The sequence below is a fragment of the Podarcis muralis genome, chromosome 3 (assembly GCF_964188315.1).
Source record: "Podarcis muralis chromosome 3, rPodMur119.hap1.1, whole genome shotgun sequence".
In the NCBI taxonomy this organism is placed as follows: domain Eukaryota; kingdom Metazoa; phylum Chordata; class Lepidosauria; order Squamata; family Lacertidae; genus Podarcis; species Podarcis muralis.
The window spans coordinates 46143128-46167180 of NC_135657.1; the positions used below are offsets into that span (position 1 = coordinate 46143128).

Here is a 24053-nt window from a genome sequence, read left to right on the forward strand (position 1 = left end):
ACATACAAATATTGTTCCCCACCCTAATTGTTTACTTGCCTTATGAAGTTAAGCCAAACGCTGGTTAATCTTGTGTAACTGGCACATTTCCACATTTCCACTCACCTAGCCTCAAAAGAGCGAATTTCAACCCAAGGTGAAACACTCTGCTTTATTTTTTACTTAACGTGTTCTAGAGCTGAGCTCTGGCATCCAAAATAGGCTCTGCTGCTCAGCCTGAGGCCCTTTCAAGATGAGAACCCCTTCTTCTTCCTAGATTCTTTTGATGGTAAAGATCAGGCTAAGATAGAAATAGGCCACCACTTGCTAGCAGCACAATTTAGGATGTGGTTGCCAATGTGTTCTCAGAAATAGTGTTATTAAAAATATTTTTGTTTTGCCTTTCCATCAAAGAGACTGAAAGCTGCTTGGAACACCATTAAAGCAATAAAAATAATCTTGGATTAGGGCTGCCGACTTGTGAAATACGTCCCTGGGTAGGCCCTGGAGCCGAGTTTCTTTGGGTCCAGGGACAGAGCCTCAAACAGATCTAAAGGCGGAGATAGAAGAAAGGAGGCCAGCACAAAAGGATCTACAGCATACAGCTTTCTTTCTTTTTAAGAAAAGCTGGCCAAAGAGAAGGAAATGGCCTCAGACCTTTCTTTTCTGGCAACTGGCACAAAAGGAGGGGGAGGAAGCTGGACATACCCTCTTTTTCCTGATTCATTGGCAACCTAACGATGGACTATCCAATTCACGTTTCATCAACACCTGCTGCCTATCCACCATCGCAGCCATAATAAGGAAAGAGTGTGAACTGACTCTAGTCGCTCATAACCATACCTATAGTTGCGTCTACATAAAGTCGAGTACACAAATGGAAACAATGCACAAAGCAGAAGCAACAAATAGTCAGTAGGAAGACCATATTGCTGTCAGTTGGTGCACAACACCAATGTATTTGTACAGTGAGAGACAATGTGATGTCTCCTTGACCACCTGTTTGTGTATTGTGGATATGCATACATATACCCTGGGTGTGTTATGCCATCAATGTGCATTGACTGGTCCCTTCTATGCACAGGTATTGTTGGTGCAATGTTGTGATTCATGGATGTTGTTGTGGGAATGTTGCTTGGGAGTGTCATGTTACTTACCAGTTTTATTCTGCTATATATTTTGCTGCTGAGACGACATAGGGTTTTGGACTACGACACAGATGCAAGACCAGCCTAACTGTGGTCTTGCAGATGCCAGCACAGCAAGCAGGAACACAGGATAGGGCTGGTTGGGCAGTAGAGAATGCAAGGAATGTAGTCTCATCAACACAGAGAGTCTTCTAGCCTCATTCCGAACAACAGCAGAGATCAGGAGGGCACCAGCATGTCAAAAGCAGTCCCTCATCAAAACAATGGGTGGAGGAGAGAAAATTAGGCACCATGTTGGTGGGTTTTTTGCACAGATAAAGATCTCACCATGGTTATTGTAAGTCTTGTTACAATTAATGTTACAAGCAGAATCCCATTGTGAGCAGGAAGATGCTGGGGTCATGCAATTACCATAAATCACGCTTAGTCCCCCCACCCCAAGAATGCTTGATCTGTATTCTGGCATGTAAGAGTGAAGCAGCCCCATATTACATCACACACAGATGCAGTTATAATTTAATCATTTGTTGTTGTGAACTTAGAGGATGAGGGTGGGCGACACACACTATCCAATGCCCTTTCTCCCACCCCTTATTACTGTTGTGTGCAGTCGCTTCAGTCAGCCGCAGATATCAGGATAAATACACAGTTTAGTTTACAAGATTAATGTTCTGTGTTCAGATCTCAGTATTGCTGTTTGGCAACACTGATTGCTATTGGCACTGGGCTGCTTAGCAGAGCACAGGATCAAAATGTCATTCCTGTCTGTATCTCAATGCATTATGTCATCCCCTGTGGATGTACTCGTATCCTTTCCAATAGTTCTCCTAGGGAATAACCTAATCTACAATGTTACACATCTGGTGGTGAGACTACATGATGCTCACAGATCTAAACTTGGATCCCGTCTTTGGTTCCCACATCTGAGTATAACTTGTTCATGTATTTTAGGAAATTATGGCTAATAAAATATTGGAAAACAATCATCTTCCCATCCTGCACAAATCAGTGAGTGATAAACTTAAGACGCATGGCTGAAATATGCATGCCATGGCACCATCTCCTTTGCGAGCTGAAATCTTAATGGCTGAATGTAAAACCAGAGGCTTCCTGTTCTGATACTGCATGGTGTGTTTTTTTTGTGGGGTGGGTGTGCTGTTGTTTTGAGGGATGTGATGCCTTCTCTGTTATTGTCATCAGTGTTTATGGCAGAGAAAGAAATGGATCATGCAACAAAACATTCCATGCAAAGTATTAAGTCTTGTTGTCTATCTGATTGCAAAGCCTTTTCTGACTTGTGTGGGAAGTCTGTGCACTGAATAATAGCAGGACGTTTTCCAGGTTATGAATCAATGGAAACCAGCACCCCAATGGATCTTCAAAGTGAAATGAATATACCACGAGTGCATATACTAAATGTGGGTTTCTTTACCCACAGATGTGGTGTGGTTATTGGTCTCATTTTTTAAAAAAGGTAAAGGACCCCTGACAGTTAAGTCCAGTCGTGAAAGACTCTGGGGCTGCAGCGCTCATCTCACTTTACTGGCTGAGGGAGCTGGCGTTTGTCCGCAGACAGTTTTTCTGGGTCATGTGGCCAGCATGACTAAGCCGCTTCTGGCGAAACCAGAGCAGCGCACGGAAACGCTGTTTACCTTCCCGCTGGAGCAGTACTTATTTATCTACTTGCACTTGACGTGCTTTCGAACTGCTAGGTTGGCAGGAGCTGGGACCAAGCAATGGGAGCTCACCCCGTCACGGGGATTCGAACCGCTGTCCTACTGATAGGCAAGCCCAAGAGGCTCCGTGGTTTAGAACACAGTGCCACCCATGTCCCTTATTGGTCTTATTTAGCTTATGGCTAATACATTCCCATAAAGACTTCACAAATGGAAATATTTGAGTAGCTCAAGAACAAATGATGGCAGCAATAGGGTTCATTTCATTGGTCAGAGTCTTACAACTTCAAAGAGCAGCCAGAGCTCAGCATCTGATTTGCACGCAGAAGGTTCCAGGTTCAATTCCTGGCATCTCCAGGTTGGGCTAAGGGAGAACACTGAGCTAGAGGGGCTGTTGTTCTGACTCAGTATTTGTCAGCTCCCATGGTTCCTAATCTCATTCCCACCTTGTTGCAAATGCCTTGTGGAAAGGATCTGCCAAGAGCCCAAATCCATCCCTTGATCCAGGCTTGCTGGTGACCAATCTTTATCTTGACTGTGACTGTGTCTTAAATGATGGAGCTAAATGCATAAGGATTAGTTGGGCTATCTTTCTTACTATTATATTATTTAACAGTATTTTTTCTTTCTTCTTAATGATATACGTATATGTAGAGGTAAAAAGGAAACACTTCTCTTCAACCCCAAAATAAGCTTTATTTAAAGGAACAAAATGAATGAACACTCAAAAGATTTTCATACAATATTTATTAAATTCATGTGATTTCTTCAATATTTTCTTTAAGAAAATCATTGACTAACCTGTCATAGTACCATCCTGCAGTACAGGACTTTCAGTCACTGAAACTGTTGAACTTGTTAAATGCTCTTGAAACAAAGTGCAAAACATTTAATTTTTGACTCATTGCATCAATATGGGAAACGTTAAAAACAGTTTAAGAATTGTCTCAGCAACTGGAAACATGGCAATTTAAATCACCAACTATGAGGGAGACTTTGATGATATAAAGTCCTTGTTGTTGTTGTTTAGTCGTTTAGTCGTGTCCGACTCTTCGTGACCCCATGGACCAGAGCACGCCAGGCACCTCTGTCCTCCACTACCTCCCGCAGTTTGGTCAAACTCATGCTGGTAACCTCGAAAACACTATCCAACCATCTCTTCCTCTGTCGCCCCCTTCTCCTTGTGCCCTCCATCTTTCCCAGCATCAGTGTCTTCTCCAGGGAGTCTTCTCTTCTCATGAGGTGGCCAAAGTACTGGAGCCTCAGCTTCACGATCTGTCCTTCCAGTGAGCACTCAGGGCTGATTTCCTTAAGAATGGATGCGTTTGATCTTCTTGCAGTCCATGGGACTCTCAAGAGTCTTCTCCAGCACCATAATTCAAAAGCATCAATTCGACAAAAAAAATACAGGACGTGTCACAATACATCTTCAAAAACAAGAGAATCAATGTCCTCTGAGTACATATCCAGTAATTTTTGGATGCTGTTGCCTGTTTTCACCCCGTCAGTGTTGTTTCCAAAAAGCACCTGGAATAAGTCCAAAATTGAATTTGAAGCATCTTTTCTTTTTTCCAGCTGTACAACTAAGGCCACATTCACACCATACATTTAAAGCACTAAGACACCACTTCAAACAGCTGATGTTTGATGTATCACAGTATTTTAATATTCTTTTGGAAGCCGACCAGAGTGGCTGGGGAAACCCAGCCAGATGAGTGGGGTATAAATAATAATAAATTATTATTATTATTATTATTATTATTATTATTATTATTATTCCCACAGGGAATTATGGGGACTGTAGTTTGTTGAGGGTGCTGAGAGTTTTTAAGAGACTACAATTCCCAGAGTGATTTAACAATCAGTTCATCTTCACGGGGAACTCTACACCCATACACAAACACACACCTACCTCAGTTCTCCATTCATGCTAGCAGAATTAATTACAGTGGTACCTCGGGTTACAAACACTTTGGGTTACAGACTCCGCTAGCCCGGAAGTAGTACCTCGGGTTAAGAACCTTACCTCAGGATGAGAACAGAAATCGCGCAGCGGGAGGCCCGATTAGCTAAAGTGGTACCTTAGGTTAAGAACGGTTTCAGGTTAAGAACGGACCTCCAAAACAAATTAAGTTCATAACCAGAGGTACCACTGTGTATCACAAGGCAATAACACATTCTCACCAAGCAAGAGCCCTCAAGAGAAGTGCAAAGCAGGTCAGTGAGGGGTGGGTTCTGATAGAGAGCCTGGGAATAACTAGGAGCTACCTCACAGGATTGTTGTGAAGACAAGAGCAACATAAAAATCCCAAAGCATTCCAATGCTTTCATGTTTAAAGATGTCTCTATCAATGGGACAGCCCACACTCCGAAAACTCAAAGGGGGGAAAAAGCAATTTCTCTTTGTTGCTTAAAGAAACAAAACAAAAAACAAAACACCCTCCATTATAGAAAGAGTTTGGGATAAAGAAATATGTCTGTCCCTCTTATATAGTTTCTGGCAACTTAAAATAAAATAATAATAATAATAATAATAATAATAATAATAATAATAATATTCATTCATTTGTTTGTTTTAAAGAAAAGGAAACACAAACGATTACCCAGAGTTAACTTGTCTCTGGCCTCTTGTCTGGAGAATCTCTTTTATGAAGTAAATATTTATGTGTTTGGATTCCCTGCAGGCCTGAATAATTATTTAGCACATGGCAAGTCAGGCCTGCAGGATAAATCTGCTCCAGCCGCCAGCAATGGAGGAAATGCATTTTCCAAAATCCTCTGCTAAACCACCAGAATCAGAGAGACACCAAGCCAAAAAACATTCTTTTCAACGAGAGCCTGCTAAAGCTGTTGGGAAACAGGATCTTTTGGAAAGAAATTGGCTTTTCTCCCTTTGCTGGTCTCATTTCTCCTTTAAGTCTGCAGTAGTGGAATGAGTGAATTATTTCCTGGGGCAGCTGCTGTGAAGCATCACATATTTTATTCTCTGGACTTGTAAAATAAGCAAATCAAAGAGAGAAAGTGGCAGGTTTTTAAGCATTTCTGGAAACTGGGCCACACTTGGTATTTCTTACTCCTTTTGTTGACATGTGCCAGACATGTCCATCTCATTTGTCAGTTTCTGGGGGTCTCCTACCTGCCCAATACCCCATCCTTCTTAATAAAAATAATAACAGACAATATAAACCTGTGATGCAGGACCTCCAGACAGTCTGGAGAAAGGAGATAAATTGAGGACAGAAGAGTGGTGGTGCTGGTGGCACTCCTGGGAGGGATGGAGGAAAATTGAATTTGAAGCATCTTTTCTTTTTTCCAGCTGTACAACTAAGGCCACATTCACACCATACATTTAAAGCACTAAGACACCACTTCAAACAGCTGAGGCTTCCCACAGGGAATTATGGGAACGGTAGTTTGTTGAGGGCGCTGAGAGTTTTTAAGAGACTACAATTCCCAGAGTGATTTAACAATCAGTTCATCTTCACCCCTCACTAACCTGCTTTGCACTTCTCTTGAGTGCTCTTGCTTGGTGAGAATGTGTTATTGCCTTGTGATACACAGTGGTACCTCTGGTTATGAACTTAATTTGTTTTGGAGGTCCGTTCTTAACCTGAAACCGTTCTTAACCTAAGTTACCACTTTAGCTAATGGGGCCTCCCACTTAGCACTCCTGGGAGGGATGGAGGAAATAGATAAAAACTGCACGCCTGTGTTAAGGGCCCTGCAAAAGGAACCTGGTAGACTTCTAACCATGCCAGAACATGCTTTCTACAGCTTACAGAGTAGTTCATAAAAGTGGTGGGAGGGTTTTGCTTTCAGTTCTGTTTCTCTGAAAAACCCATTAATACACAAATATGCCATATTGCTTTGTCAGACTCATATCTAAACAATTACCTTGCTACTTACATGCTGATAGGAGGCCCTCTTCTGCAGATACCACCACATCAGGAGGTATGTTCTACACAATGTCAACATCGGGCCTTTGGTGTGGTGACACCTCCCTTTTAGAACTCCCTCCCATTACATATCCGATAGGCAGCCATCTCTGTGGTCTTTTTGGCGCCTACTAAAGAGCCTTTTAAAGTGGAGACTTTTATCCCAATCTTGGAATTTGTTTTTACGTAGTTTTCACTGTTGATATTTGCATTGTTAAATGATCCTCGGGGTGTTTCCCAACTCTACAGTTCTATGATTCTAACTCAGGTAACCAGAAATGAAAGGAGCTGAAACAAAAGAAGCTAAGCGTTCTCTAATTTTTCGTAACAGGCATTACCTTTTCGTATAGGAAAGGTATCCATTTTAGAAGTTAGTACCAGGCCCAGAGGAATTACGCTTGCTTGTTAGTCAGTTATCACACTTGGTTGCTTCTTTCTGCCTCAGCACAGGAAATGCCTGCAGGAACTAAGGAGATCAGGGACTTGCCATTCTTGAGGGACTTGGTAAATTTGGGTTTCACTCAGGCTTCTCATATTTCTGTTCTTAAATTCCGTTCTCCACATTTCCACACCAGTTTGTGAATTTCTTTTGGAAGTCCTCATGAAAATTCATCAGCAGTTTAGTGCGAAATCCTTCTAACACACACAGTTTTGTAAGCAATGTTGCCTACTATAATGCATTTTTTAAATCTTATTTTCACTAATGTATGCATTTATATGCATACGTCCCCCTCACATATACATGTTTGTAAACATTACTTGGCTGGAGAACTGTATTGCAAAATTCAGAGGAGCATGAATTTTGAAGGATGGCTGTAATTTGGTTGGTCTATTGTTTGGGAAGGTGTTAATTAGGTAAGCCTGTATTTAAACATGAACTGAATTGAATTTCTCCCCATCCCTACTTGTCACATAAGGAAGCACACATCTGTAAGTGCTGCGCTCATTCTCTCCTCCGTATAGATACAGGAAAATAAGTTGCCATAAATATATAAACCCACAATTTAGTTTCAATTTCCCCTGAACAAGTCTCTTTCCCCCACCCCGATCCTCAGGCTTTGGTAATGTGTACATGTTGTCTTCCACATGTTTGTGCCCTTGGTCAAAGCTCCAAATTGTACTGGATATTTTATTCTCTTTTATTCAGCTTGCTTCCATTCTATGTGTAAAAAACAAATAAGGGATTTGGAGTGAGTTTGTTATTTGGTTGTGAAAATGGGTCCAGACAGAGCCACTTTTTTAAAAAAACTGCAACAGCCTTATAGTCTTTCCTACGTGATTAATTGTTACCTAAAGTTCTCTAGTTAACAAGATCCTAGTGGGGGCAATTATATGGAAAGATCCAGCAGAGTGCATTAATTTCTTTTTAAAAAAATGCAACAGAACAATGAGGTAGGGGGAATAATGTAAGAAACAGTATGAGAGGTTGCATACAGGAAATTAAAAGGCTCATGCTGTTTCAAGAGGAGTGTATTCCTCCTTATATTGTGGTCCTTAAGGAAGTTGGAATTCTCAGGGGCCACCATTATACAGATCAAATGACTTGTAAAATGAGTTGGATAATGTTTTCAGTGTTGAATTAAAATCCCATTGAATTAATCAATGGCTTCATTCTTCCGTTTTACAACGTATTTATTAAAGCAATGGGTTGTCCTAAATTCTGTGCCCACACGGAGAGTTAACAGCACTGACTGAGGGCCCATTCAGTTTCCTGTGGTTCAGTGCATCGCCCCCAGGAAAATATCGAAGGCATGATTCAATGTGTGGCCTCTGAAATCACAGTGACATGTTTACAATCGAGCTCCTCACCAAGGTAAACTGGCATTCTTCCTGTCCTGTCAGTGGAGTGACATGATTTATGACCTACTATCTTAATCTTTCCAACTGAACTCTGAAGTTAAATTTGTCAGGAGGACTTTGGACATCTGTTAGTCATCAGTTGATATGTGGTACAGACAGCTAATTTCCATTCAGACAATATTCAGAATGAAACATATTACAGTGACCTGAAAGAGGAAATCCCAGTTGGACAAGTGGGGAGGGAGAAGGAGGAAGAACAGCTCTGCAATTTATGTATTTTAGAATTGCAAGTCTTCTGGAAAAACTGTGCTCCTTAAATACATATTTAGGAGATGAATCCAAAGGCCTAGCAAATGCTAGTTAATGACAACATGGGTTGGCGAAGAAAGTCCTGAGGAGAGACATTCACTAAGAGTACACAAAAATGTCTCCCACCCTTGGTCGCTGCACTGAGTATTTGCGTGGACAGGCGGAGTCCCCAGATCCCGAGTGGTTCCCCCCCCCGTCATGTGGAATAATGACTCTAGACAACGTGCTATGGGATTAAATTGGCCACAACTTTATTAAATTTCAAATGTGGGTAGACCTTGGCTCAGGCATTGGGCGTTCTCCCTCCCCCGTCCCCAGCCGGGGACCTAGGGAGCTTCAGGGTTATCCAGTGTGTGTGTGGGGGATGGGCTGGCTCTGGAGAACATATGTTCAAGCAGAGACAGCCGCCCCCGTTACGCCGCCGCTGCAGGGGAGAGCAATGACGACCTTTCGGCGTACGGTCAAAGCCTCCCTTCAGAAACCCCTTTAACGGGGAACCCTGGTATCGCCGCCGCAAAGAGGAAGATGGACTAAAGGATTCCGCCCAAGGCCTGATACCACCAAAGTTGTGACGTTTTGCTACGGGAAAGGCGAAACCTGCCAATGCAGGGAAATTCCTTTCCGGCCCTTTAACAGCGACCTTATCATAGCAGCGCCCGCATACCTGTGGAGAAAGGTCAACCTGCAAAACCTATGAAGAAAAGTTAACCTGCAAAAGAAGATATTAACTGAGGGTGGGTAGGGTGGGAGAAGCTCTGGAGCCAAGTGAGGATTACCAGGTAAGATCCTCCCTCTATTGTGTGGGCAGGTAATCCCTCCCCCTACCTGGCCTGGTTTCCCTGGCAACGCTTCCCCCAGGTGGGATTGGACAACTCACTGAGGTAGGCGGGGACCTCCAGGTATCCCACCTGAGGGAAGGCAAAGCCTATGCTGATGGGGCCACTCCAGATCCAGGGCTGCACACGTCCACGCAAAGGGCGCCCCCCATTTTAAGCGGGGAGCGGTCATTGTATCTGATATAATTTCCATCGTACCTACTTTCCCTTATATAACCAGCATGCTTAGCTCTAGTTAATGCATGAAGGGGTTACAACCATATTGTAAACTGTTTTGTCAGACTCGACTAGGTCACGCCCCTTCTTGATGAGTGATGAAGGGTCAGCAATTTCTCTTTGTCCACTCTCTTCCACCATGTGAATCTGACCAGAGAAAATGTCTGGACTGATCACTACAAGCCCAGACCACTTGTTTAGAAATATTTTACCAAGTTTTGTAACTAAGCTTTTCTGCCTGTGTTTTCTTGCTGCTGTATGGAAAAGCACATGAATCTGACCTTTGAAAAGTTTGTAAGTAAACCATTTTTTTTAAACTTACCAAGCTGTGTGGTCTTCTCTGTGCTATAGGGAAAGCTTTGAAAGCAACTTTAAAAGGGTATATTTTAAAGGTCTAACAGCCCATATTTCCACATGCTGCATGTTTTGTAATTTTAAACCTCTGCTGGGGCTCACTTACCAGAGAGCGCTTGCTAGAGACTGCATCTAGGGATCAAGGGAAATCAATAATAACTGACACTTTTGAATAAAAGTAGAAGTGTTAGATAAGAATACCTCAAACTGCATGTTTTAAGTTTAAAGAGGTTCTTTCTGTTGTGGTGAAATATGAGCTGAATCTTATGTTTACCAGGCACTGATAGCCATGGTGTGAGGAATAGTCTTGTCATAAAGCTTCTCTCAAGATTTCCCAGTTGTGTAAGCTGTTGGAACAGTATGCAAAGCAGCATTTGGAAACTGCTAAACCACTAAGCTAATAAAATAACCAGCCTTTATGTTTCTGAGAACAAGGAGGAATGGATGGGGGGAATGCTCAAAGCAAACGAGGCTGCTGAAAAGGAGAAGAAGCTGTTTTTCTGTGTAGACATGTGCTTGGGAAGCTGGAAGTCAATCATGTTGAAGATCACACTGACTGATGATCCTGACTCTCCTACCTGTATTGCTCATTTGTAGAGGGCCACTTTCTTAGACTCATACCACCGTCTCCTATAGGCGGAATAATAACACTGGCCTACTTTACAAGGTTGTTGTAGAAATTATAAACTGTGAGCAATCCCTGTGAGCTCTTTGAATACTGTACTTTGAAATGCTAAGAATTACTATTAACTGTTTTAGGATGCCTTTCTGTCAAGAAATGCCCTGCAATAGCATTAATGAAGGGAAACCACCAGGAAGTGACCCTAAGCTTATACATTTCCCTCTAGAATTTAAGTCTGCTTTCCCCCCTGTGGCCCATTTCTATCAATATTTCCTGACGTTTCATTCCATGCTGGAATTCAGCACAATGTGCCAGCAATAACTGCATTCTGTGTTTATTCACACTTCAAATGCTTGACTGTGATAGCTCAGCAGAAAAAAAAGTTGCATGTTTATATCCATGGCTTTATGACAAACAAATATTTTTACTGCTAACTCAGACATTTCAGGACGTAGTACTTAGCTGTAGTCCTACAGAGGAGCAGCACTCCCCCCTAACAGCAAGAATGGTGATAAACAGTCATACAGTGGTACCTCTGTTTACGAACGCTTCAGGTTATGAACTCTGCTAACCCGGAAGTGGCTGCTCCTGGTTGCAAACTTTGCCCCAGGATGCGAATGGAAATCGCGTGCCAGACGCCCCATTAGTGAAAGCGTGCCTCAGGATAAGAACAGTTTCAGCTTAAGAGCAGACCTCTGGAATGAATTAAGTTCGTAACCAGAGGTACCACTGTACTTGTAAAGAGAGTGTGTGGGTATTCCGCATCTTGGGCCCACCATTATTGCCAAGTTGCAGGCAAAGGGGAAAGTGTGAATACCTCTGAATGGCGCCTGATAAATTGGCGCATGAGAAAGGTAATTGGTGTCCTGTGTCTGCCTGCATCAAGAGGGTTGATACCTAGGCGGTTTACACACCAGGATGCTAATGCCCACATGGGTCACACAGCTTCCATTTTTCCATATGTGCTTTTGTGCACTTTTATCCACACACGAGCACTTTCAATATAAATCTCCCTCCAAGTTTTCCATTCATACTAGTGGACGGTGCTTGATGGGTTGTATCCACAGCCTGTGCATTGTCCCCTCCCCTAAATTACTACTTACCTGCACTCTGCAAGTTCTGGAAACTGAGGTCCATTGTTCCCATGCACATAGGTGTTTGTTTAGCTGTGTGCATACACTTAAGGAAAATGTTTTGTCCATGGATTCAAGCAATAATGAACATTCACTAAAACATAGATGATGATGATGATGATGATGATGATGATGATAGAGAGATATAGATAGATGATAGATAGATAGATGATAGATAGATAGATAGATAGACAGATAGAGATAGATGATAGATAGATAGATAGATAGATAGATAGATAGATAGATAGACATAGATAGATAGATGATAGAACAAAACAGCAGGTAAAGAGCCAGGTGGTGTCAGGATGCTGTCAGTGGCCCCAGCTGATTGCCCAGGAAAGTATAAAGACAAAGAAAAGTTTCTTACAGTCCTTTTTTATTTCAATCTTTACCAAGAGAGGCTATAGAACCCAGCCTCTTGGATAATGATGTTGTCCCGAGTGAATCTCCACCCTCCCATTTCTCCCACTTCCTCATTCGTCAATCTCATCGTCTCTCCTATGGATGCTGCTACATGCCCTCTGTCTTTGAGCTCTTTGCTCTCCTACTTTTAAGGCTTGCCAGGTTCTGGGAGATGGAGGGTCTGGAATGCTTTCTAATGACAACGTGTCAGCTGGTTGTTGTTCTGGGTCTCCCATTATTTTCCAACTTTTCCCCTCATCTGCCTCTGAGCTGCCACCTCCCTCAAACCCCTGTTGTAAATCTATACTGTCTTCCTCTTCCTCCTCCCTGGAAGGGTCAGGCTGGAGAGGCGGTCTCTACCATTCCTCCTCCTCTGTCCAGCCCCTGACAGGTAGACAACAGCATCCCTAGATTTTTGGGTGCTGTGTGTGTGTGTGTGTGTGTGTGTGCGCGCGCGCAGGGACCTTGTCCCATTTAGAGAATGGAAGCTAGGATTCAAACCATTGTACAGTGGTACCTCAGGTTAAGTACTTAATTCGTTCCGGAGGTCCGTACTTAACCTGAAACTGTTCGTAACCTGAAGCACCACTTTAGCTAATGGAACCTCCTGCTGCTGCCACGCCGCCGGAGCCCGATTTCTGTTCTTATCCTGAAGCAAAGTTCTTAATCTGAAGCACTATTTCTGGGTTAGCGGAGTCTGTAACCTGAAGCATATGTAACCTGAAGCGTATGTAACCCAAGGTACCACTGTATTTTGTTGCATGAAATATACCCTTTGGGATTCCTTTCCAGCCCCCTCCCCACGTTTTGCTGGGTTGGCTGGGTTGAGGTTCTCCAAGTTTAAAATCTACCTCTATTTTATCTACTCAGCACTGAACACATCATCGCCTCACCTCAGCTTGGGCTCCAATTGAAACGCTAGAAAATTGGATAGTTGCTTTAAAGTACAAGCTTCATTTCACTTTGTTAATAAGTACCCACTTAATTATCTCTCTGTGTGTGAGTGTGTGAGTGTGTGCAATACTTGTCCTTGGCAAGGATTGGTTTTTGAGGGATTATACCTAGAGGAAAAGGGTGTAGGGCAATCCTGCACTATCACTTTCTTTGACGTGTCTGTTCTCGATAGATTAAAAAAACAAAACTGCACTGTTAAACAGACATCCTTATTTGCATTGCTGAGAACTTTGTGATTGCTCTATTATTACTAAAGAAAGAGTACCTTGCACTTCTGACAGCCAGGTGGTTGTGTTGCTTCATCTACTTCCATTATTTACTTGGCAGCATTTCAGGGGCATGTTTTCTTTGAAAATTGTGCAACACCTTAAGTCCCTTTAAGCTGAAAGCTATGTTGAAAGTTCTTGGTGCCTCTTGAAAGTTAACCCATGAGACTTGGGAGGCTTGAGTTTTTGATGCACTAGATTCTTGTTATGGGCTGGCTTGGCCAATCTCTCCCTCTATGCCAATTGGTCCTCTATGGCTGCCTCTGTAATCATGGCGACAACATGAAAAAAGGTGCTAAAACAGCCTCTTTAGCTGGCCAGGTGAGTGTATAGTTCTGTTCAGTTTACCCAAACTTAGCATGATAGAACATATTTTAGGGCCTCAAGCACTTCTTTCTGAGGGTCAAAAGATTCATTATGCCAAAGGGTTTATAATTCATATCCCAAAGGATCTCTCCCCTTCACCCGGAAGTAGCTTCTAATTTGATCAGGGAACTGGGATGGTGGTGGTGTTTAACCTTTTTCCCCCACATTCCCTCCAAAGCCCTATTATTTCCGAAGGGTGGGGAGACACACTGAAGGCCACAGTTAGTATTATTTAAAATGCCCATGAATAGATTCCAATATATTTTGTATATGCCTTGACATACTGTTTGTAAGATAATATGACTGACTGACTGACTGACTGTTTGTTTGTTTGTTTATTTGTTTGTTTGTTACAAAGAAGAGAATAGGCTTATCTAGATCTTGCTCAGCTGCATGTGATAGTGAAAAAGGCATACTTTGCCTTAACTGAGTCTCTTGCTAGTAGTCGTCGTAGTAGTAGTAGTAATTTTATTATATATACACCATCCATCTGGCTGGGTTTCCCAGCCGCTCTGGGCAGCTTACAGCAGCATATATAAAACATAGTAAAATATCAAACATTAAAAACTTCATAATACAGGTGTGTTTCCTCTCCTCTGGGGGCTTGAGAGCATTGCATTGCCTGGCATGATCTGAATGAAGATGTTTCTGGTATTTATAAAGCCACAATGAATTCTATCATTAATATTATTGCCTGTTCCCATGAGGTGTCTTCATGATTCCTCATAAACATTGTTTCATTAATGAAGACAAAGCATAAAAAGCAGGAAGTCAAACCCTAGTGCTTTCATTTTCTTGCTTCTGCATACCAAATGAATACCTAATAGCAAAACATAGCCTCCCAATGTATCCATCTGCCTGCTAAAATACCAACTTTCCTGACCTGTTACTGTGTTGAACAAATTTGCTTGTATACACTGAGGACTGGAAACAGTAGCATTTGGGGCTAGGCCCTCTGAAAAGAATATTTTATTGTAAATTGGATGGAAAAACACATTTTTAATCCAAATCCCACAAGGGGAATTAATATATGAAGGTGGCTTCTACTTTAGACTCTGCGTTGTAAGCATTTGTGTGTTCACACTAACGCAGAGAGAGAATAATGCAGAAAAAAGAAAAACTGTGTGGGTTTGTTTGCACCACGAACCTTCTGAATTAACTCTACACACTCATTCTGCAAGGCCTGTTCAGCTTGCATCTCAGGCCACCTTTCCCCTCTGCATTCACCAAGTGTTCTGAATGTGCTGTCCAAATGTTTGCTAGGGGGCACACACAGATCCTCGCACACAGGAGCATTCACATAGATATAACTGGGGGTGGGAATTATGTTTCAGTTCCTATTTTAATGCGAAGCTACCTAATTTATACTTCCTGAAATAATATATGAACCAAGAAGCACCTATCTTTTGAAATTTGCAGTTTTCTGAATTTTGCAGTGGAGTTCTCCAACCAAACAATGTGTCCAAAAGTGCCCATGTTGAGGAAAATAGCACGCAAAATACACAATATGGGGAAATTGCTTCCAAAATACTGATATTTGCATGTATGCACAAAATTGCACAGAAATGTGCAGAATTGCATTAAAGTTGTATAATATGAGAAATGCACACTAAAATGCTGATGAATTTTCTAGACGCCTTTTTAAAAAAAGTTTTCAAACTGATACAGAAAATTGTAGAATTGAATTTAAGACTGGAAACAAAAATTACAGATTTTTCCATCTCTGACCATAGCATACAGCATCTGCTTTGCAAGGAAAGTTCAATCTTCAGCTGGGGCTGGGACAGATCCCTGTAGGAAACTCTGAAGAGCTGCTGTCAGTCAGTGTGAACAGTGCTGGGTAGATGGTTCAGTGGTCAAACCCAGTATAAGGCTTGTTCCTATAGCCTGCTTCTGAACATGAGCATCTGTGGATCAGGGCCAGTGAAGCTAAGATTTCCAATATTTCAAGAATATTTTTTTATTAACTGACCAATCACATCAAATCAAACCAAATTACATAAATTCCAAATTACACAGCCGAATTTTAAATTTTTGTTGGGGGTACCCATATTTTAAGTTCCGAAGGGGATCCAAACAACTTCTTGCTTCTTGCTGCTGTTTTAATGTCCACAAATCTAACCTTATGATGTTCACAGTACTTTCCAGTCCTTTCTTATTGTTTTTCCACATCTCTTGTTGTTATTTTCATATATTTTTCCTTTCTCTTTGTGACCTCTGATAGTCTCCACAAGCTGGTTAGAACAGTTTGTAATCCTGCGTGGATATTATTATTTTTTATCCAGTAGCCATATCCAGATGCTTTCCATATAACATCACTTCCATACATCAAAACAGACTTAGCGTCATTAATCTTCACCAATCTGCCTCCTTTCTCAAAACCTCTGAGGAGATTCACTAGGAATGCAGTCTGAAAACAAGTCCATTCTTCCTGTTTCTCCAATTCATCGTCTTCTTTCGCAGAGGTCACTTAAATTAGCAGACTTCACTCCCCTTCTTCACTTGAAATATGTGCATTTGCTTCTTTTGTAATTAATTATTCCAAATTGCTGCAGCTAGTGCGCGATCAGAGACAGCTTCCAGGAGAGCCGAGGTCCACACGGGGGCATTCTGCCTAGTGCCCTCACCCCCTTCTTTCGAATTAGGGGGTGATTTATGGGCACAGCAGGCAAGGGCAGTGTTCCCCATTTCCTTGGGGCAACAAAGGAGGCTGCCTACTCCCATAACAGCCTCTTAATTACCCCGTATGGGTCGGAGAGATGGTATTGTCAGCCATCTTCCAATGCGCCCCTAGTGGCCCCAAGATTTCCAATATTTCAAGATTTCCCATTGAACTAGTGCAGTGTCGCAGTTAGAGTTTTCGTCAGACAGGGTTCAAATTCAAACTCAGCCACAGTTTGGTGGGTAACTTGGAGTATTCATGATCTCTCAGCACAACCAGTCTAACAGGGTTGTTGTGAGGATTTAAGGGAGAGGGGAAGAACAATGTATGTTGCCCTAAGCTCCTCAGAGGAAAGGCAAGATATAAACGTTCTACATAAATACCATTCTTGGATGGGGCTCTGCCAAGTCACAGGGGCTGCAACATCTTGCTTGCAGAATGGTTCACTGCCCCACCATGAAAATCTACTATTTATAAACTCACTGTTTATTTGTTGCTGGTCCAATTAATGTCAAAGAATATGCTATTCTCATGCCTCTCTCTGAGGACAGTTGGCTTCTGCCAATTTATTTTGTTTAAGATTGGGGCAGTTTACAAACACATGGTGAAATGTTCGGTTTGCAGAACGTTGACCTGCCAATGCAATAAAAAAAAAAAGAGTATGAAGAAGATAGCTTCCCAAAACTTCAGCAAAATATGCAGAATCTCTTCTTCATGAAGAAAATAAATCTAATTGTGCTGAACAGCATTTCCCTTAGATATCAATTTATAATGATTTTGAACATGGGAAAAATCCATCATATCCCTAGGCAGGTTATTACCCTGACTGTTAATTGTTAGACACCTCATGCCTCGCATGCATTTGTTTATTTTGGCTTCTGTCCACTGCATCTAGTTACATATTTGTCAGCTAAATTGAAGAGCCATCTGCTACCAGAAATCTCCTTTCCACAAGGGGAATTCATCACCTCTCAATAAACCAGCCCCTTAACTTTCTTTGGGGGGAAAGTGAAATAATATTTTCTACTTGCCATTACAGGGAAGGTTTTCCAGAACTCAATTCTTGTGTGGGGTGGGGGTGGAGCACCTTAAATTATCTAATTGTTTCATTTAATAATGCCTACATAGGAAATGGTAAAGATAATAATGATAATAATTATTATTGTGGGCAAAATTCAAGTAATGACACCCATCAACAGAAGCCCTGTTCAAGGGGTTCTGCTTGCAATGAGGTTTACCCCCTCTCCTCCCCTGTGCACCCCATGTCCCCCAAATGTCTGGGGGGTGGGAGAACCCCCAGAAATGCATGTGGGGGATGGAGAGGGGGGCTAGTAGGTCTTAAACCAAAGCACATACCGATGTTTACATGTCCTGTTGATATTATTATTGCAGTGAGATCAGTCTTCATGGCATTATAAGCAAAAATGACTGCCCCAAGTAGATTACGATCTAAATGACATCTGAGGGTGTGGGGAGAAGAGAGGGAAGGAAGGGGCAAATGGAAGAAAAGGTGAGAGGGAGTAAACGTGCCGATTTCTAACCTATGCTCAGTGGTAGCCAAAGCATGGATCAGTGGTTCACACATTCCACCTTGTGGGCCCAACTAGATGTCAGGGCAACAGGAATGACTAACCTGTTGTTGAATTGCATTACCCACCTGTGCAAGAAACATAGCCAATGGTTGTGAAGGTCTGTGGGTGTTCTTGAGCACATGTCTCCAGGAGATTAGAAGGTCATGTGAATGCTCTTTGGGCATTCCAAATAAAGGTCTTTCTGTTTCCTGCTATTTCCATATTTCATATGTATCTGAACAGGTAAACAATATGGAATGCAGCCTGTAGGTGTGAGGCCACTCTCATCGGCTGTGTTCAGTCATTTTCCATAACTCCCATGCCATTTTCATATGCAGAAGCTACTCTCTACACCATCCAAATCCATTGCTCAATAACAAGGGGGGAAGAGGTGGCCAGGGAGAAGGAATAACAACTCCAACTGGCCTATCCCTTACCCTTCACTCTTGCACCTCGGCTGCCCCTAATCTGCAGCTTTCCCATCCTCAGATCCCGGAGCCTTGGTGCCCTTTCCTACAGGCCCAGAAGGGGCTGGATCAGAGTTATTGCTCTTGATAAACAGCACAAAATCTTGAAAGGTGTTGAGATTTGCAGAAAACGAGGTGTTGAGACTTGGTGGCTTTGATAAAGCTGTTATATACACACCCACACGCAGGCACACACTATTTGGAATTTTGTTCTTGCAGGTGATAAATTTGGATTACCTACTTGGCTTATCTCCTTCCTCTGGGTTTTCCAGCGTCCCGGCCCCCCATCACAGGGACTTGTGCCTTTAACAAGAGCGTGACAGTATCCTTTTATCCAGAGAAGCTATCACTGTATCAGTGTGGTACACAAAGTTTTACTTGCTGGGTTTCTGTTAAAAGCACAAGACCCTTGATGGATATTTTGCTTGTCGTTGGCAGCCTTGCCCTACTGAACACACACTGTAGTCGGAATTAAGTCTTGCTGAGTTCAGTGGGAATAACTTCCCAGATAAATGGGAATAAGGAATGCAGCCCCCACGTATCAAAGAAAACGAGGAGCTGGGGTGTGAAAGAGGAGGAGCGGCTAACAGAGAGATGTCAGACATCAAGTGTGTGTGTGAAGGAAGAAGAGTGAGGCTGAGAAAAACATATTGCTTAATTGTGATTTTGCATTTCTCTCTCTAACGGATCCACAAACAAAGGGCTCATGCCGTGTTCTGCACCTGGATTAGCAGATGCTGCACAAAGGTGTTGGATATCTTATTTGCCAATTCACCAGTTCACTGACAAGCCCAGGTTTTGTGTTTGCAGGCATAAAAACAGGGCTGTACCTATGAAGACAATAGCTGGCTGACATTACTCACTTTTTTTTCTTAATTCTGTATTCTTTTGATGGAGCCGTAATGAAGGCAAACATTTCAACGATTGTGTTGAGGCAGACAAATGCACTGTTAAAGGCTCATGCTTTTTCGGCACATTGGATCAAGACAATCTTCCATGGAAAACAGCCAGTGGCGTAGCGTGGGGGGTGCAGGGGGGGCCGGCCGCACCGGGCGCAACATCTGGGGTTAGGGCAAATCCACGGGTTAGGGGGCGCAAATTACTTGCCTTGCCCCGGGTGCTGACAACCCACGCTACGCCGCTGAAAACAGCTGTTGGCAGACCTTTATTAGCGTTGCCATTAGCGAGAGGTTTCAAGATCCTCCCTCCCCTCTTCAACCTGGTGAACCAGCTCCCCTTCCTTCTTCAGAAAAGCTTGTGCTGTGTCTTGCTGTTTTCCAGTCTTGTGTTTATGACTTTCAGAATGCTGATTTGCTTTGTCTGTGAAATATAATTTTGGTAAATTGAGTTTTGAACTGGACATTTTAAGCTGCTTTTGGAACTTCTTTTGTCGAGCTGGGGAGGAAGAAGGATATGAGAGAATGAATAAAGAAATAATTATTCTGAGACATTCCAAATACGATGATCAAAACAGAATTCATATAAGTGAAATATTAGGCTACAATCCCACCCTGTGGTGTCAATGGCTTTTAGGAGGCAGCACAGGGTGTGTGGCTGGAGAGGGGATTTGCCATGGGGAGGGTCCAGAGGGCTAGAGCAGGAGAGGATTGGAGGGTCACAATTGCCCTCCCCCCACCCCAGCCTTAGGTTTACCATTCCTGCTACGAAAGTTACCATCTGCTTCATTAGAAAGTTTTTTCCATGGATATGTTTACACTGGCTGCCTTGCTTTCATTCCTGCTAGAGCACCTTGTTTGTCATAGTGAACATTTGGGATATTTTCACACTGACACTAAAACTGCTTCTTTGCATTTCCTAAGCCTGTACTGAAAAGATAAAACTTATACTGAGCCAAACGTGCATATGATTTTTGAACTGTCTCTCTTCTAGTTTCTGTTCCACAGGAACATCTATGCATGCACACAAATGTTATGAAACAATATCACAGGTGAAGTGTTGGGAAGGTTTTATTGAACACAATAGCTCACCAGGGCTCATATTTCTCCCGTGTTAGTATATATTTTCGGACCTGCACCCTGTAGGCACCCAAACTGCTGCCCAATTCACAAGACTGTGTGTTGATTTGTTCCATGAGCTGCCACAGGCAAAGTCTAAAATATCCCACCAATTAGTTATTCTAGAGTAATTTCCTGCATCTGGGCATCAAGTGAAGTCACTCACAGCTTGGCTCATGAAATGGGTCACGTGATTTGGTTATGAGTAAGCACTATGTTTATGCAACAGTTATTGCACAGGTTATTTTTTGCCCCCCCCCCAATGTCCCTGAGCTTTCCCTCAATGTTTTTATTCCTCTCCCCCCATTGCCACCCCCACAGATACTTCCCAAATAATTTCAAACACAAATGTACAATTACAGGAAAACAGTCCATTGAACAACAGCAATAGGTAAATGCTATAAGTTGGGCTTGCTGCCTTTTGGTCAACTACAGCCAGTCACTTTCCTCATGTTATCCCAGTAGATAACTGGGGTTTCCAGAGCTGACAGGCTGACAGATTTCTTAGCACTTGACCTTGCATTAGGCTTACCTGATATATTATACTGTTTTGTTCAGGTAGAAAGATGACCAGGTAGAAAGATGACCAGCAGGGCCAGGCCAAGATATTTCACTCCCCAGGACAGAATAGGTAGTGGTGCCATGCTTCCCTGGACAAAGAGCCTAGGTCTGAAATTATTTTGGCCAAGTTATTTTGGCACCTGAGTCAGCAAAATTCCACGGGCATCTCTCCCTGGGAGATAGAAATGCAACAATAAATCAAACAGTTAACAGTTTCCACCACTCAGAATCAGCTACCTAAGGTGGTTGCCTCATTCCGCCTAATTCTAGGGCTGTGCCAGCTCAGCAACCATGATGGTCAAGAATGGTGCGTTCCAGAAGTTGCTGGATTATAACTCCCATCATCCTTGACCACTGACCATGCTGCCTGAGGCTGATGGGAGTTGGGAGTTCAACAACATCTGGAGGACCACCAATTCCCTATCCCTGTTTCCACTGCCAGTCTGTAATCTAAACCACACAAACATAGTATCTCCAAGAGTGCAAAGATTTTCATTGTAGTCACTGCAAAGAAAGTCATAGCCTGTGACTTTGGTTGTCGAGTTTACCTTTTTTTTTTTAATATTCCACAATAACATGCAGGTAAGATTGATTTTAGAGAAACATTCAAATGACAAAGGCCCATTCTCACTTCAGTTTGTCAACTATGGGTGTTGTAGTAGTAGTGCTTTTTAGAAAGAAAGCATATAGACAGCCCTGTTATACCAAAATGACCTCACACATTTTTATTTCTTTCAAAACATAATTGATTGCCTTTTCATATCATATGCATTTGAATTTCTCATACATCATTCACAATGGGTGTTTAATAAACATTTCTCTCTGCCTCCACTCCTATCCTAACAGGGTGCTTTGAATAAGTATTAACTGTGCAGTTAAAAAAACAACCCTGTTAATCATCAACAAGCTGTGTTGCATAAAAACTATTCTCTGTAGCCTTCTCCTAATTGTGGGAGAGCCCATTTTTCCATAACAGTGACCTTCAGTAACACCTGGTACCTGCAGCTTGCAAAACACTGGGCTTGAAATCGTATCGTATTGGCTTATCAGCTATCCAAGGTCATAAACTATGTGAACAAGTGGAGTGTATCTTATGTTTCAGAAGGCTGGTGTTATTCCAACATCTAGCTCCCTTTCCAACAAAGATATGGTCTCTGGATCTTTAAAAACAGGACTAATACGCATGCTCCCCCCTTCCCCAAAAGCTTTGCAAGATAGAGCTAATTTACCATGTGTTCTGTGTTGCTGGGAAACGTGTTGTGGCAGCACAGCGAGTTCTCCTTTAAGCAGCTAGTTGAAATGTGCTCAGAACAAAGCTTATGTGCACTGCAGGTTGGCTGCAAGATTATATTTCTTGTGTTTACTGGTTGGCTGCTGTGGGGTGGGGGTGGAACTCTAAACGTGGACAAAGTGGAACCTCAAAAACCTGATCCAAAGACATACTATGGACAGGCCCCATAACAGACATATTATGGACAAAAACACATCTTAAAGGGGCTTTCACATACCCAAACAACCCCATATAAATTGCTTCAAAGCCCGGTTCTTTTGCAAATGAGATATTTTGTTTCTTAAGCTGTAATTCTAAACCAGGGTGGTCCAGAATGTGCCCTGAGGGCCACACATGGACATTGAGCCCCCGCCAGTCCTTGGCAACATTTGACAACCCGCCCCCCAGCTCTAACACTGCCTTCCTAAAGCCAGGTAAATGGGGCACTGTGCTTTGTGAAGGAGGTGTGAGGGCTCTGATAGAGTCCTAGAGTCCTCCTTCTTCCTTCCCAAAGTTTCGTTAGCACTTTCCCAGCTTTGGGAAGGAGTAAGGAGGGCCCCAGGACCCTTCCAGAGCCTCGTGCCTCCTTCTCAAAAGCTGGAGCATCACCTGGCTGAATTTGGGAAGGCAGTGTGAGGGCTGGGGGTGGAGAGCGTCAAATTTTGGCTTCACTCCCCATGTGTGGCCCATGGATTCCATGTCAAAGTACTCTTGAGGCCCACTTAGTATGAAAAACTGGAGTGCCCTGTCCTAAACACATATTCATTACTGGAGAAATAATAATAATAATTTATTTCTACCCCTGGCTGGGTTTCCCCAGCCACTCTGGGCAGCTTCCAACAGAAGGTTAAAATACATTAAAACATCAGTCGTTAAAAACTTCCCTAAACAGAAAGGCTAATTGAAATAAACAAGAGTTACTTCCAAGTAAACATGTATAGGATTCACCTGCATAGTAGGATCTGGTAGCATGACAGTCGTATTGGGTTACATCCAGCATTAGTTTTACTCAGAGTAGACCCATTGACACTAATGTTTGTTTACTTAATTTCAGTGGGTCTACTCTGAATAAAATGTAGTTAGATGCAACCCATTGACTTAATTACAGGAAATTATAACCCATTGCATTCGGGATCTGCCTCCCCTCGTGCATAATTATAGAATGAAAAAAATGTTTTTCTTTAATTGACTGATCCACAAAACCAGAGATGTATTGTGTTTTTGCATTCCTGGGAAGTAATGAAGGCATTTCCAAAAGTTTCTAAATTTAGAAAATATATATGGGAGGAAATGTACCTTCAATATTTCTGTTTCATAGACTAGCTCTATTAATATTAATATTAATATTGACAGGATCTTATACATGTTTACTTGGAAGTAACCTTGGGCTAGTCACGCTTCTCTGAAGTCTCTCAGCCCCACTCACCTCACAGAGTGTTTGTTGTGGTGGAGGAAGGGAAAGGAGAATGTTAGCCGCTTTGGGACTCCTTCGGGTAGTGATAAAGCGGGAT

At 42.5% G+C, this 24053-nt stretch overlaps 1 protein-coding gene and 1 long non-coding RNA gene across 2 annotated transcripts in view; one reads left to right on the top strand and one right to left on the bottom strand.

Annotated features, from left to right (window-relative positions):
• TOMM20 (translocase of outer mitochondrial membrane 20) overlaps positions 1–24053 on the top strand; it is a 211843-nt gene that overhangs the window by 92470 nt on the left and 95320 nt on the right. The window lies entirely within an intron of this gene.
• On the bottom strand, positions 15941–22603 carry LOC114593358 (uncharacterized). The gene is made up of 3 exons (XR_003705650.2): positions 22502–22603; positions 21244–21444; positions 15941–20091 (listed from the first exon to the last, which is right to left on the bottom strand). It is a non-coding gene; the product is annotated as an uncharacterized LOC114593358 (long non-coding RNA).